Raw genomic sequence first — 15,971 nt, forward strand, 5'->3', positions numbered from 1 at the left:
GGAAGGTGCTTGGAAATCCCACTTTAAATGATGTCTAAAGATAAACTGATTTTTTAAAACTATTTTTGGAGTTCTAACTGTGTAGTAGAAATAAGCAGTGCGGTGGTTTTTGGATATCATTTGTCTAGTATAGTGTAATAGAAATTTAAACCTAGAATTTTAGTTTATAACAAATCTGCATGGTTTGAATATTACTTTGTTTTTTAAAGTTAGAGTTTTTAAGAAAATGGATTTTTAAGCCAATATTTTTTTTATTCCAAATGTTAACATATCACTTTTGAATAAGACTATTTGCTTTAATTTCAGTATTTTATACGTGTTAAATTCCTAAACTTCATGTTATTGAATCTTGTACTATAAGCATAGTATTTAATGTCTTAGTCTGAAGCTATATGCAGTGTAGTTTGTAGCCAGGTCTGTACCAGGATATTAAAGTGACAAGGTGGGTGAGGTAATATCTTTTATTGGATCAACTTCTATTGATGAGAGACAAGCTTTCAAAAGACTAGTCTTGGAGCTTAAAATTCATTACTCTGCTAGGCACCAAAAATCATAGACTGAACAGAGACTGGATTTATAGCTTATTACAACAATCTGTAACCCACTAACCCCCTCTTTTTTTTCCTATGACTGCGGAGGTGTTAATGGGCCACTCTACCTTGAATGGTCCCTTAGAATATGCCAACTACTTATGCTAAAGAATATATTTCATCTTGCATTTTGCTGTGATGCTGGGAGTTCCTTTAGCAGACCTGAGGAAGAGCTCTGTGTGTCTTGAAAACTTGTCTCTCTCACCAACAGAAGTTGGTTCCAATAAAAGATCGCATTAATGGCCATGGAGTGTCCGAGGTGAATGAATCCCTCTTAGTTCCTTTTTACTGCCTGTGACAGTGCTGGAATGTGCTTTTGCTTAGCAAGTTGCTTCTTTCTCTCAACCTAGTGGACTTGTTTTTTCTTAGTGTACGTAGGTCTGTGATTAAGTTACCATTTGACTTTGTTTTTCAACTTAGTTTGAGCTTAATCTTGCCACTCAGAGATGGAGCATGCCATGTTTTCCAGGGTTTAAGCCCTGTACTACCTGTAAAAAGCCTATGCCAATAAGCGACCTGCACCAGAGTTGTCTCAAGTGCCTGGGTGAAGCCCATGTGTGGGAAAAGTGCAAAATTTACAAAAGTTTTTTTGGCCCTGAACCAAAAAGGACTGGGACGTTCAGCCAAAGGCTATCCAGATGGAGTCAGCGCTCAAACCAGCACCGGAGCCAGGATGGCCGGACTCAGAACCAAGCACATTGGCCTCACTATGGAGCACCCCTGTGATGCCGCCTTCCTCCCGGCACTGATCAGGATCTCCGATGCCAAAGAAGATACCGAGGAAGTCCCATGCGGAACAGAGGCGCTCACTGCTGCCAAAAAGGTGCAGCAAGGGCATGGGGCATCAAATGGGCCCACAGTCGGGCCACCGATCTCCACAAATAACTGGGGGGCCACCTGCTCAGGTGTTGAGCCCAGCCCCAGACCTACCGCTGATTCTGGGAAGCAACAAGGGCCCACAGCACCTAGCAGTTCTCACAACACCGGACGTGTTTCAGGCCATGAAAAACCTCTTGTCTATGCCAGTGCCACTGACTCCTCAAGATGGGAGGCCACATCAACAGGACCAGGCATTGCTTTCATGTACAGTACTGTTGCAAGGGAAGCCTGTGATGACGCCCCCGCAGCGCTCCCCGTCACCAGGACACTGATCTTTGATGCATCAGCCATCTCCAGACCAATGGTTCCTGCATGAGGAGCGGTGACCTAAGTGGTTGGTTTTTAGCCACTGATTCCCATCCCCCCCGCACTGGAATGTGGACCGATGGCACTAATCAGCTCGGACTCAGAGGCAAGGGAGGTTGTCCTGCCAAAAGGACAGTTTACCACCACAGCTGTCATTATGTCATTACAGAGGAGGACCAGGACGATGCCCACGTTGGCAGAACTGTTACAGTCAGCACATCTGTGAACGCCTGCCCACCTCCACGGATACTGCTGGTAAGTCACCTGATTTGAGAATGGACATGAGCAAGCACTTGAAGAAGAAACTCTTTGAGATGTGTTGCTCATGTCCATTCTACAACCCGACCTCCTTCCCGTCATGTAGGAGTTCTGGCACGAAGGAATTGAGAGAAAAGGGAGTTGGCAGCACCCCATATACTGATGCATGTGCTCACTGCTGCAGAGGGTGCTAGAGCCAGCCCTATGGATACCACTAGGGGAAAATTTTCTGGCACCGGTGCTTGAGGTGCACACATACCTAATTTGAAAATGAACATGAGCAACACATCTCGAAAAACAATAGTTACGAAGGTAAGTAACTGTTCTTTATCAGAGTGACTGGTGCACGCACAGACCAGTGTGTGGAATACATGTCTGCATCACATCTTGAAAAAATACTGTTTATTACTGTACTAGGCTCTTTCCAACCAACTGTTCCTTTTTGCATGCATAGGAGAATTTGGTCTTTTTAGAAGCTTGGTAAATAATCGTGCTACAACTGACTGCTGCACCAAGTCTAGGTATGTTAATACTGCTGTGCAGATCAAAGTGATTCTAAGTAGCTGATACTAAGGTCCACAAATTCATTACAATGGCTACTTCAGCCTCCCTGTAGCTTTATGGCAGATGCCAGTCATTCCAGTAACAAGTAGGAGGGCTTCCCTGCTGCCAAAAGATTTCTCCAGGTTTAATTATTTATTTTACTGCACTTCAGCAAGCAGCTCACCCTGCCCTCCTTGGTGCAGAACTTCACTGAGGGAAAACTTTTGGACTAACAGTTGGGTTCAGTCTAATTCCTAGCCCTGCCCCAGACTACATTTGATTTTGGGGAAACTCATGCCCTCGGATCTTCTTCTCTTTCTGAGACATTTGTAGTAGCTGGTGCTCCTGGAGTTTTCAGGGAGTGATAGGCTGAGAAAAAGCCATAAGGCAAAGGAAGGAAGGATGGATTTTTTATTTTTTTTTTTTAATTTATTTAAATTGGATTTTTTTTTTAAACTTGAGCATTTATTTTTAAAAAATAACCTATTTAAAATTAAATTTGAAATTGACAACCTATGTTAAAGCCTAAACTTATAATATATTAAAATCATTTAAATATAAAAAATACATAAGCAGTACATGCTCGCTGCCAGGTTTTAAAGAAAATAATACTTCTGAATGGGTGGAAGTCACTGGCTGAACTCTTGGAATCAGAGTTTGTTGAAATGCTAAACCAGTTTTTGATAGCAGTAGCCTCTTCTGCAGGTGCAGAGAGAATATTTTCTTCATTACAGTTTATTCAACTAGTTCAGTACAATAACTCGTTCATTCAAGGTTAAGAAACTAATTGGGAGTTGAAAACACAGGAAGGCTTTTTTCCCTGCATCAATCTATGAATAAATACTAAATGTGAAAGTATGAAATCTAGTTCTAAAATCCTGACTGATGTGGTGACCAGAGACAATCAGTTCAATTCACTAATTACAGATTTTTCTTTATTAAATCAATCAGTTTTAAATGCAAATGTTTTGATAAGCTCTTTGATAAAACCACCTCAAACGTGCTGGAGTCATAAGAAAAAAATTTATTAAAAAATCTGTTGTGCATTTTTAATTGAAGTTGAATTTACATCCTAATAGAGCAAGACACAAATCACAAATAAAAAATAATTAATCATCTATTAAATGAGAAATGCATCATTCACAATTTTCTAACAAAATAAAATATGTAAACATGAAGAATCTGAATAAATGTAAGGCTATATAATTGCTGAAATGTGTATAGATATAGCGTATCCTCCTGGTTATCATAAAGAAGCACCAATTTAGTGCAAAAGCTGTATTTAGTTGCAGATGAGTGTGGTTTAATGGTTATCAACCAATGAGAATCCACCGTTCTTTAGGAAAATAACTAAAAGGTACAAATGCAAAACATAATTAAAAGTGATGACTTAACTCAAGATTCTCTGCCTACTGCACTTTGATGTAGCTGCTGGTCCCAAGCCTGGCTAAAGTTGGGCAGTTGAGCTTAAGGCTAACCACCCCTGGCCTCGTATTTTTTTAAAAAAACGTAGTTTGTTACAGAAATGGAACCAAGCTACCATTTTGTGGTTTTTTTTAAATTTAAAGCTGCTCAGTAGAGAATACTGCTGCCTGAAGGTTCCTGGGGAAAACCAGTGTCTGGAAGCCAGGATCACAAAAAGCTTGATACTGCCAGCAAGAAAATACTTCAGAGTTGGTTATTGTAATGTGAAAACTGTGTTTTAAAGATCTCACAGATCATGAGGCCGATGAGCAAATATGGACTTGAAATCCTGGGCATCAAAGAGAGCAGACTGACAGATATGCTTCAAGCAAGAAAAGAAACATCTCATCTATTCAGATCATAGTGTTCTCTCAAAGGGAATAGTGCCCATTATGATAGATTCCATAGGAAAAATCACTTATCAATTGGGATCTATCAACCACTGCATCATCCAGGCCATATTCCAAACCAGATTCCTGAAGATGTTTATCATACAGTGCTGTGCTCCAAGAGAAACCTAGTGATGAAGATAAAGATAAGTTCTATAATTGCCTCCAAAGTGTGATTGATGGAATATCAAAACATGATTTACTCCTAGTAATAGGTATCTTCAATACTAATATAGAAATTGACAACCAAGGAATGGAAGAAGCAGTGGGAAAGCGTAGGTTGGGAATCATTAGCCAAAATGGCAAGAGACTCATTGAATTGTGCGTGGTGTCCAGTCTAGTTCACGTAAGCATCCTGTTCCCTCATAAAACATACATAAAGAAACATGGAATTCACCAGATGGTAAAACAGAAAATCACATGGATCACATCTGCATCAACTCGAGATACAGGTCATCTGTCCAAAACACAAGGGTATATCAGGCAACAAATGTCAGCAGCAACCACAATTTTTGCATTGCCAAACTAAAATTAAAACTCAGAAAGATCAGCTTTAAACAGAAAGTGGCAAAGAAAATTAAAATGAGGGGCAGTGGATGCAAACCTTATGAAAGAACAGGCTGGATTCAGGCTGAGCGATCTTGTGTAGATCAGGTATACATGCTAAGAACCATCATATAAGAATGTATAGTGTGTCAGGCTCCCCTTATCTATGTCATTGATGTTTCTAAAGGCATTTGACAGCCTGCATTGGCATACATTGGGGAATATTCAATTTTATGGAATTCCAGCCAAAGCTGTCAACATCTTCAAGGCTACAAACAATGCAAAGTGTACTGTAAGTGTGAACAACCAGACAACAGAGTGGTTCAACATGGACATTGATGTGAAACAGGGCTGCATTCTATTTCCAGTGTTTTGTTATTACTGTAGATAGGATAATGAGGTGTTTTTATCAACACAGGTGCTGGCATAGCATGGGTAGATGGCAAATGCCTAGAAGACCTAGACTTTGCTGATGATTGTGTTATTGAGCGACACCCCCAAAAAGTTACAAAGACGACTTGGCGAAAACAACAGACCAAGCAGGACTCAAAATCAGTTACACCAAAACAAACATCCTTGAAACCTTCATGTCAAGGAGTAACATCATATAAACATCCTCTGGAGACTCTCTAATTTGTTCACGTCCTGAAGTGTAGTGCCCAGAACTGGACACAGTACTGCAGCTGAGGCCTCTCCAGTGCAGAGGAATTGTGACTTGATCCAAATATTCATTTTAAAAATGTCTAGCCCCAGATGGAGGATGCTTGACTAGTCAGACCTGAGAACCACAGCCAATTCACATACAGAAAGGGGGATGAGAAATGGACTAGATGACCTCTTGCGGTCCCTTCCATATTTCCCAAATTCTATCTTCTAGAAGCACGATGCAGACGCCGAGGGAGAGGATTGGTTAACAGGAGGGAGATATGTGGATGAAGAGGATTGTGGAAGATGGAATAAGGAAATGAAGCATCTAATTTCCTGTCAGGAACTCACATGTTACTCCTTTGGTCAGCAGGTGCTGAGAGTTCTGCAGAGACAGTCTGCTCATCTGCCAGAGCACAAGAATATTTCATCATTGATAAGTGTATTGAAGGAATAAAATTTGCTGGCTCTGGTAGAAGCCCTCTCAGCCGCCAGAAATGAAGAGAAGGCAGCCATAGTGCAGACCTCTTAGGATGTGGAGAAGTAAATGGAAGGGGAAAATCCCAGAAGATTCCTGTGAAGGGGAGAAAAATAAAAAGGGGATAATAGGGGAATAGATAATCCAAATACTGGGAAGACAGACAGGAGATGTCAAGCTGTCTTGCATGGCTCAGGAGTGAGTACCAATCTGAGGGCAGACTGAATAAGCAGGATCCCAACTGGTTGTGAGTTCTATACTTAAATTTCACCAATCAAGTATCAAGTGTGAATTCCTCAAGCACTACAACAGCCATAACATGTAGTCACAGACAGTCCTCTTGTGTACTCAAATTCATCTTGCCACTCAGGCAAGCCTGCCTTTGTGATAGATGGTCCCTTGCACCAAATATCACAACAATGCTCTGATTACGCCCAGTCCCAAAGGATCACTCGCTCACCTCAGGTCAAGTGCACACTAGATCTCTCACCAAAGACAACTCTTGTAGCCAATCCTATGATAAACTAACTAAAGATTTATTAACTGAGAAAAAGAAATGAATTGTTTACAAGGTTAAAAGCAGGTAAACATACACAAATGAGTTAATCTTAGGTTCCAAAAGGTAATAGAAGCTGCTGTAATGTGCAAGCTGTATATGTCCTTTAGGGCTAACCCAGGATAAGCAGGTGGGGATCTCTTGCTTATACATAGGAATATTCGCTCCTCAGAGTTCAAGCAACATAGAGATAATTTCTTCTTGAAGAGGATTTTTATTCCCTAGGCACAGAGTTCAAGCTGATGGGATGAGTTCTTGTATATGTCTCCTCTTCATGTGTATGAAGTAATCAACAGTCTTTTGTCCACTCATGTTCCACAATGGCTTGTTTGGTATCTATGAGCCTTCTTTTGTTGGAGAGGAGATGACACCTCTTGTGGTAAACTAGAATTTCACACTTGGTAATGCTTCTCTCCTGACTGGGTTTACAGTTTCAGAGCAAACATTTTTATAATTACTGAGCAAACAGTTAAATATTACCTTATAATGTGGGATACAGATATTATAAGGAAGATTAATGCATTCTGCAACTTACAAGTATTTCATAGTCTAAACACTAGACATATTTTTATAAATCCAATACCTCTCTTCATAGTACTAACACACAGGTGAGCCGGACTTGTTTCCAGCTATGCATTTGTCAGTTTTCAGAGAGGCCTAGGGCCCTTGGCATGAACTGGCATACCCAGCATCTCAGGAGAGAGAAATTCATTTGGTAGGAAATGGAGGGAGAGTTAAAAAAGGTAACTTGTTATCAAGTGATTTGGTAGTTGGAAGAGATTAATGCCCCTACAATTTTATACCTCTCTATTTGAAAAGCCTGGAAGGAGAGAAAGAGGACAGATCTTCTGACACCGTTAAACCCACATGTGTCATGCTGGTAGTCCTTCATTTTTATTTAATGATTTTGTAAACTTCAGTGGTGACCTGCACTTCTTAAATCCACATCTCCTCCTATCTCTTGCACACTGTCTGTAGCAACTTGTCTCCTCCCTGTAGGGGCATTCCGATTTGTCCCATTGTGGATCATATACTCCTCTTTGGTGTGATACCTCATAGTTCACTCTGCTGGTGACATCACACCAATCACTGTGTGCTGTGTATTTAGAGAAAAGGCAATCTGTGTTCTCCAGTCTTGGCTGATTTTTTTTCTAAAGCCTTAAAATTATATGCAGTACCAAATTCTACAAAATGGAGCAAATGGACTTTATTAATCTTTATAGGCAGATGGTAGGGGTAAGTGATGTCACAAGCAGTGTGCAAGCTGGATTGTTGTACCGAGCAGCAAATAGATGTGTGATGAGCAAAAGACAAGAAAAATGGTAAACTTAAATGAGTTTTGGGGAAAATCCAGTAAACACACAAGCCCAGCATTAGTAGGGGCAAATAACTTTTTTGAAGAGAGATAGTTGTGTCCTAGAGTAGCCATAAGAGCAGGGAAGAGGAAAAGTCTGGAGAACCTGTGGGAAACTATTCTAGCTAATGCCAACTGATTCTGTGTTCCGTGGGTTTCACTGAAGGATTGTTTTGCAGTCACCAGACTGAGGTGGATTGTAGGGCTATAAATCAGTTGCCTGAAAGCTCAGTCACAGTAGTTATGTCAGGCATGACATTTAAAAGAATTTTGTGCCAAGAATCCATAACTTGATCACTGCAGTACATTGCGAGGTACCAGATGTGGTGTGCTTGCCCCCTTGAATCATGTGGGGTTTGTCTCTGTTCCTATTAAGTGGATTCTATTACATGAGAAATCACCTGATGACTCCAAAGGAATGTTTAGTTCAGCAGCTTTGTAGTATCCTGTAACAGTAGCATCTGTGACTTCAATATGAATTCTGTTCTTTAAGGAAATACAACATTGGTAAGATTACATTCATACAAAATTAGTTCAAAGTCCCTTTTAGCCACATTTGTCTCTTTGAAAATAGCTTCCCATGTATAGTTTGTACATACGTTGACAGAAGCCCAAATTTAGCCCTGATGCAAGTTTCTGTACATGGCCCAGAAAGTGCAAAAATATGTTCCTTTTACAGTCTGTCAGATTAGGGATTTAGTGTATGATTTTAACTGTTAGCATTTATATCATTTGGCTTTAGAAAATGACTGAGCTACATTGAAATCTTTTCGGTAAATGTTGGAGTTAAATTTGTACACAGGTTTTTTTTTGTCCATTTAATTTTAACAAAATTTGCCTAATCCTGCAATTATTTCTTGCCATGAAAATGTTCAATAAATACAATATTTTTTAAAACCTGATCTTTGTTTACATTTGTCTTATTGGCATCTCCTTTCCTTTTCTGGTCTGGATTTGCTAACAGCTAGACTGAGGGCAATCTCATGTGTGTTCTATGATATTCATTTAACTGTAGGTAAGAAAATGCTGACAGCTGAGAGGTTAAAGGCTGAGGAGGTGTTAGTGTGGATACCCAGAAAACATGTGCACAGTAGGCTGAAATTCCTTAAGCTTAAAGACCTTGTTGTAATGCTAATGTAAACGCTCCCTTGTTCTGTTTATAAGGAAAGCAATAACATGAAAAGAGGACCTGGTATGTGGCTGAATAGGAAGCAGATGGAGAGACTTTTTAAAAAACAGCTGGGACTCAAATTCTCGTTGATATAGGTACTTCTCTCTTCCCTTTCCATACACACAAAGCCCATGAAGTTTCCATGACAATGTTCTCTTGCCAAAGGTTACAACTATTAAGTATAATTTTCTTGTATCAGCTATCATAAGTCAGTATACATTTCCAGCTTTACTGAAGTCTAATATTATAGAAGCAATAATTCTGGCCAATTAACTGATGTTTAGTTTTTACATTAATATGGAATTAAAAAAAGCCTGCCAACAACCAGTCTTTAGGCGCAAGTAGTATGACTATTTAAATTGAAAAGAATTTTATTTGGAAACATCTCATAATTCAGAGAGGAATTCTTAGTTTTAAATGGTCAGGAGGTTCTGTTCTCATTTGGACAAAACTTCATTTATCATTATTTGCTTTTCCAGTACCAAAATCTCCACTGATTCTGACTTTTGGATTCATGGCCACTGGGAATGTTATGTCTGACCTTTTTCAGAATCCCTCACTCACTTGCTAAAATCTCCTTTCCCTATTTCACTTTAACTCCCTGCAAACAAAGAATTCACATCTATCAATTTCATTTCACAAAGTGCTGTAGTTCCTGGAAAAAGGGGTCTAATGGAAATAAAACTTTAGTCAAGTGGCCCTTTTAAAAAGTCCTATCAAACTTCAGTTGATATTGTTCCCCCATGCACTGATATGGCAAATTATATACACTTGAAAATAATACTTTATGGAAATCCTGATGCAACCTTATCAGTGACGGTGCAACCACCCCAGCATAATACTGCTGTGCTATATTAGGGGTACAGGCAGAGTCAGTAGTGTCAGTTGGTCATTTGTTCAAGGGGTACTCAGATAAGACATTCTTAATAAGGAGCTGATTTTAGTAAAGTATTCTAAAATCCACATGCATGCATAGTGAGATTTTCTTGATTGTTGGTATGCCAGATGAGGAGTAGGGGTAGGGGAATACTACTTCGTGTAAACTTGGGGTCATTTGGTCAAGGAGTTCCTCAGATACAGGACTGCTTCCCAACAAGGAGCTCATAGTCAAATTGCTTTAAAAATGTGCATAGCAAGATTGTCTTGAAAATGGGTATTCCATAATAGGGGCTAAGACTCTAGGGGAAGAGAACCCATAGAGATGACTGAATCAGTTCCCATTTCTTCAGTTCTGCCATGCTGCAGAGGATTTTGCAGAACCCCTCCCTCTAGTCCTCAAAGTGGAATACAGAATCTGGGGCTCCCCTCCACTTCCGCTTCCTGCATCTAGTTGGTTGATGTGCTCCTTAGAGCCTGTTGCTTTCCACCTTCCTTCCTTCCCATGGCTCCTGGAGCACTACAGGAAGAGGGCACAGTTGGTAGCTGAATAGCAGTGGTGTGTCCCTTTATCCCCCACACATAGAGGTACTTGCTAGTTGTATGTCCCACACTATCAGTTAATTTCTTTTTGATCAAATATCGCGGAACTCTGCATTAGAGTTGAGGTTGACTGGCATTGCCTCGTTTTCCTCCAGAATGTAGAGTGCATATTTCTGAGCTTTCAGAGGTTTATAGTACACATTAGCCCTACTTGACAACCTTTATTCTTCCCTCTGACTGATGGCCCATCCTGCCCTGACAGACGATACTGCCCTCTGTCTTTCCAGATAACATGGAGCACTGCAAGGATGGAAAAAGCTGTCAAACCGTCCTTACTATTTAGGGCAGGCTCAATGAACACCTGCCAGTATGTTTACACTGCAGCTGAGAGAGAACCTCGCAGCCTGATTAGGTAAACTTGTGGTAGCATGGCTCATGATAGCATGCTAAAAACAGCTATGTAGATGTCATGGCTTGGGCTGTCGAGCCCACCCAATCTCCCAGGCTCCAGAACCGAAGCTGCAGTGTCTACACAGCTATTTTTCATGTGCTAGTGTTAGCTCTGCTAACACCAGTCTGTGTACTCAGCTTGAGAAGTTTGCTTCCAGCTGCAGTGTAGACATACCCCAATGTCTACACCTGCCTGTGTCCAACCACTTCACCTACAGTAGAAGCTCTGAGTTATGGACACCAGAGTTACAAATTGACCAGTCAATCACACGCCTCATTTGGAACCAGAAGTACACAATCAGGCAGCCGCAGAGAAAAAAAAATACAGTACAGTACTGTGTTAAGTGTAAACTATTAAAAAAATAAAGGGAAAGCAGCCTTTTTCTTGTGCATACTAGTGTTTCAAAGCTGTATTAAGTCAATGTTCAGCTGTAAACTTTTGAAAGAACAACCATAACATTTTGTTCAGAGTTATGAACATTTCAGAGTTATGAACAACCTTCATCCCTGAGGTGTTCGTAACTCTGAGATTCTTCTGTGCTTCGCACAAGCCAACCAAAGGTGCCAGATGTTAGCATCTCTTCACCCTTGTCCTAAGGATTCCCTTCTGGAACATCACCTGCCCTTGTCTCTGACCTCTAGTCCACTAACCTGCTGCAACTCTCCATGGCAAACACATTGGTTGTGCAAGTAAAGGAGCACAAAAGCCTATCTCCCCACAGAAACGAGGAGCCCATTATCTCTTTGGGGGCAGATGCACCTCTCTTCATGTCTCAGCATGCACTGTGGCAATCTGCTGCAAGTAATCCCTGCACCAGTCAATACAGCTGTCCCTAACACAATGTAGGGCAGTGCAGTGTACGCAGACTAATGAGAGAACACAAGCGTGGAATATCACAGCACATAAAATGGCACATTTTAGTTAATTATTCCTCATGTTTGCTTATTATAGGGCAGTCCTGGCAGAATCAAACTTGCAGGTTGCAAGGCTCATATGCACTTTTACCTCTGTATTTCCTGGTTTTCAGAGGCTTAAGTGTAGGTGTGGTTGATGCTCTAAAAGGATATATGAGGCACTGCTGGTCAACCTTATATCTGCATTAACTAAGTTTTTGGGTAGTGAATTAAGTCAGTTGCAAACCTTTGCAATTTTATCACAGATCTTGTGATATTTAGTCTTTTACTCAAAACCCCAATTCCTGGAATGGTATCATTATGTGACACTCAACTTTATTCTTTATTTTTTAAAAATGAAATAAACTTCTAGTCTTCCTGGTTGTGGTGTAAAGCTTAAAAGCACAAACGTCAAAGGCTCAAAAACAAAGGAAAATAAAATTTATCAAATTGAAATATGTTTGGCTTAAAATAACAAGATTTAAAACATTCTTATGACTCTTTTTAGGGCCTTTTAGAAGGCTTTGGGATTGGCAATACTATGACATGATTGTAGGAGTAATTTGGGATCATGTAACTTTTTTTTGTTAATTGTGATGTTAAAACTTTTCCTAATCTAACTCTGGCAGATTGCCACCTGACCATCTTACTTTATTGTTCCTCTCCTCCTTCTCTGTCCACTCCTTCTCATACAGTTTCTCTGGGTATGCCTACACTGTTGCTGTGGCAGAAATCAATGCAGCGGCATTAATTGAGTGGGTCTGTGTAGACCCGCTTAATTGATGGGTGAGCACTCTCCGGTTGAGTCAATTAAGCCTCCTCCCCAAAAGGTGGAAGGCAATGTCGATGGGAGGGCGTCTCCCATCGACACAGCACCATGAATACTCCGTGGTACGTCAACGTAAGTACTTTGACGGGAGATACACAAGCAACGTTATGTCACTTGTATATCTCTCGTCTACTGCTGCCACCAGCATAGACCAGCCCTAAGTCTTTTGACTTTACAGTTTTATGTTAGTGGCCAATTTCTTTCTAAGACAAGTAATAAAAATGCATATGAAATTTATTTGAACTGGAGCAACTGCCTGTGCTGTATTCATTGTGGAAAGTATGTGCTCTTTTGCACTTTGAGAATATTCTTAGTATTTTGAAAAGCAGTTATACAATAACAGGAAATACCCTGCTAAATTCATATTTTTGAAGCCCAGTTTTTCAATGGGGGAACGCCGCTGATATAACAGATTTGAAAAGGTGCATCTATTCCTAGTTACATAACTTCAAAAGGGGTTTTCACCTCTCAAATCTTAAAAAAAATGATGACCTTTGGCAATATTAATGAATTTTTCTAAAGCACTGGTTATGAGTTCGTCTAGTAGTCAATCCAGGTAAACCAGCTTCCAAAACTCCTATTATGTAGAGCTAAAATAAGGCACCTGCAGCCTAGGTCACCTAGTCAATTGCTAATAGGAACCAAATGAGAGTATTGGAGTTAAAGCCATAGTACATTAGTGAGTGTGTGGTTTAGGATTCATTGGGATATGGTGAAATTTATGAAGGTCCTAATATTAAAGCTCATACATCAGAAAGATTTTTCAAGTTGCATTAGGCTGCTCACTGACTGGTGAGGGCTGAACATCTATCTAATGGCTGGGGGATGGAGATAAAAATAACTTACAGGCTTGTCCTGGCCTAGTTTTTCAGAGGAAGTATTGGTCAGGGTCAATCTAATGATGATCAGACATGTTAATGGAGCCAAAATTCTGATTAGATTTATGCAGTCTATCCCACATAATTAGTACCTGCAAAGTTCCATAGTGTGTTATGGAAGTAGAAAGCATTTGTTACAGGACAGCAATAGACTGCTATGCTGGAAAAGAAAAAGAAATCAGACTACTTTAATTGTCTAAGCTAAAAGTTCACTTGATTTGCTCTTTCACTTATATACAGCACTATATAAAGTGCCCATTAGCTCTGACACAGATAGGACTTTTGTGTTTCTAGAATTGGTTCCAGAGTTGGTAATCAATCTTTCCAACCCCCATTAATGTTTTTCATGTGCTTATATACTAAATTTGTCTTAATGCTTGTAAATCTGGTTGAGTATATTAAACTTTACTGCTTTTTATGTTTAAAAATGTGTTTTCAATATATTACTTGTGCTGCAGTAGCACGCACAGACTCCAGTCAGGGCTCAGGATCCTATTGTACCAGGCGCTGTATGTACAAAATGGAAAAGATTGTCTCTGCCCTAAACAGCTTACAATCTAAGACCCAATCCTGCAGTTTTTAACATGTTGGCAGACTGCTGACTTGCATGGAGCCCCGTTGACTTCAGTTGCAGGATGCAATCTAAATAGATAACAGGTGACTCTAACATGGTGAGAAAGTTATGATTAATGTAATGTTATAAATGCATGGAACTTATGAAATTTATTATAGCAGTTATAATTATGTGGGGTAGATTGCATAAATCTAATGAGAAATTAGCTTATCAGTGATCACAGTGCATGTGTAAACTCATAATGAAAAATGGTCTAGTTTTTTGTCCATTGAAGCTAAATTCATAAAACAAAACTTCATAGCCTGAAATCCTGTAACCTCTTTAATGTTGTAAATTATATTCCATGAAACTGAATTATGGCTGAACATATGCACTTGGAGCAATGGGAAACATTTCTTCTTTCTTACAATAGTGTGATTAAAAAAAAAAAAAAAAAAAGTTTTGTCATCTGAAATTTTAGACTTTGCTCCGTTTCCTTGTTTTTGTGGCTTTCGCAGGCCTTTAATGCTACTCCAAAGAGCTTTTAGTGGTTCATTTGAGAAATGAATTCTGTGGCTTTGGGATCAGTTAGAATGTCTCAGGGAAATAAAATCATTGAAAATTGTTTTATCTGAAGCAATAAAGAAGAGTATACTAAGCTGCTCAATTTAAATATCACTTTCCATCTTGTAGATCAAGAGAAATATGAATAAATCACCAGTGTGATAGAAAATCTCTTTAAAAATCAGTTGATATAATTGATTGTGGCATCATCTTGTAGTGTTGTGACAATGTTGAACTTGGGCATTTTTAATGGACTTAAACTTCCGTCATCTTGTTACTGTACTCTGTGCTGCAGAAATTCTATTTATATAGAGGCATCTGCATGCTGAATAACTATTAATTTTGCAGACGACGCTGATCTTAATAACTTGAGTCAAACTGTTCTGTCTTTAAAAACTAAAGAACTAGAATTCATCTGGAATGTGTTAAAGTTGGCTGTTTTTTTGAAGATGTAATTATTAGATTTAATGGTCTTGTGTCACTGAAGGTAGTTTAAGTTGGTATTTCACTTTGTCTTCTGAAAATTAGAGAAGTGTAATTAGCTCCTCAGTATAGTGCTTTGATAGATGAGGCTGAAAAGTGTTATGAATAAGTCAAGTATTATTTGCATTGCATGATTATTGAACTATTTGCATTGCATGATTATGAAAGTTATATGCAGTTATTGTATTCTCCTGTTATCTACAGGACTTGTTTTTTATAATGATTATATTGTATATTCATTCTGGTAAATTCAGAAAGCCTAAAAATCATTTTGTTTCAAACGATTTACTACTCTAAACTTACATATAAATGAATCACTGATGCTATTTAAGCTTTATATAATTTGCTAAAATTGAGTAAACATCAATTTTTAAATAAAAAATAAGTCTTGCATAAGTATGGGGTCTACTTCTCTTTTCTGGCTTGTGCGAAGTGGGATGGGGAGGGCTGAATGGATGCAGGGATTCTGAGGTCTAGTAATATTAAGCCCATGATGAAATTTGAAAAACAAAAGTGATACATTAGGGTTCTAAATTTCTGAGACATTATATAAATATAAATATATATAAAGATAAATATTAGATAAGCTTTTAGTCCTAAAATACTTAGTGAGCAAACAGATACAGTACTTTAATCAGAAAAGCCATTGTAAGAACTCAGAGATTTTCTTTGGGTGTCAATTTACTCAGCCTTGTAATAGAATGTTGTACACTGTTCTCCTT

The 15,971-nt window shown here is 39.1% G+C and overlaps 1 protein-coding gene across 1 annotated transcript in view; it reads left to right on the plus strand.

The window, feature by feature from the left end:
- PELI2 (pellino E3 ubiquitin protein ligase family member 2) overlaps positions 1-15,971 on the plus strand; it is a 102,701-nt gene that overhangs the window by 73,732 nt on the left and 12,998 nt on the right. The window lies entirely within an intron of this gene.

The sequence above is a fragment of the Emydura macquarii genome, unplaced genomic scaffold (assembly GCF_026122565.2).
Source record: "Emydura macquarii macquarii isolate MOO-44397 ecotype Brisbane River unplaced genomic scaffold, CSIRO-AGI_Emac_v2 contig_1551, whole genome shotgun sequence".
Taxonomy (NCBI): Eukaryota; Metazoa; Chordata; order Testudines; family Chelidae; genus Emydura; species Emydura macquarii.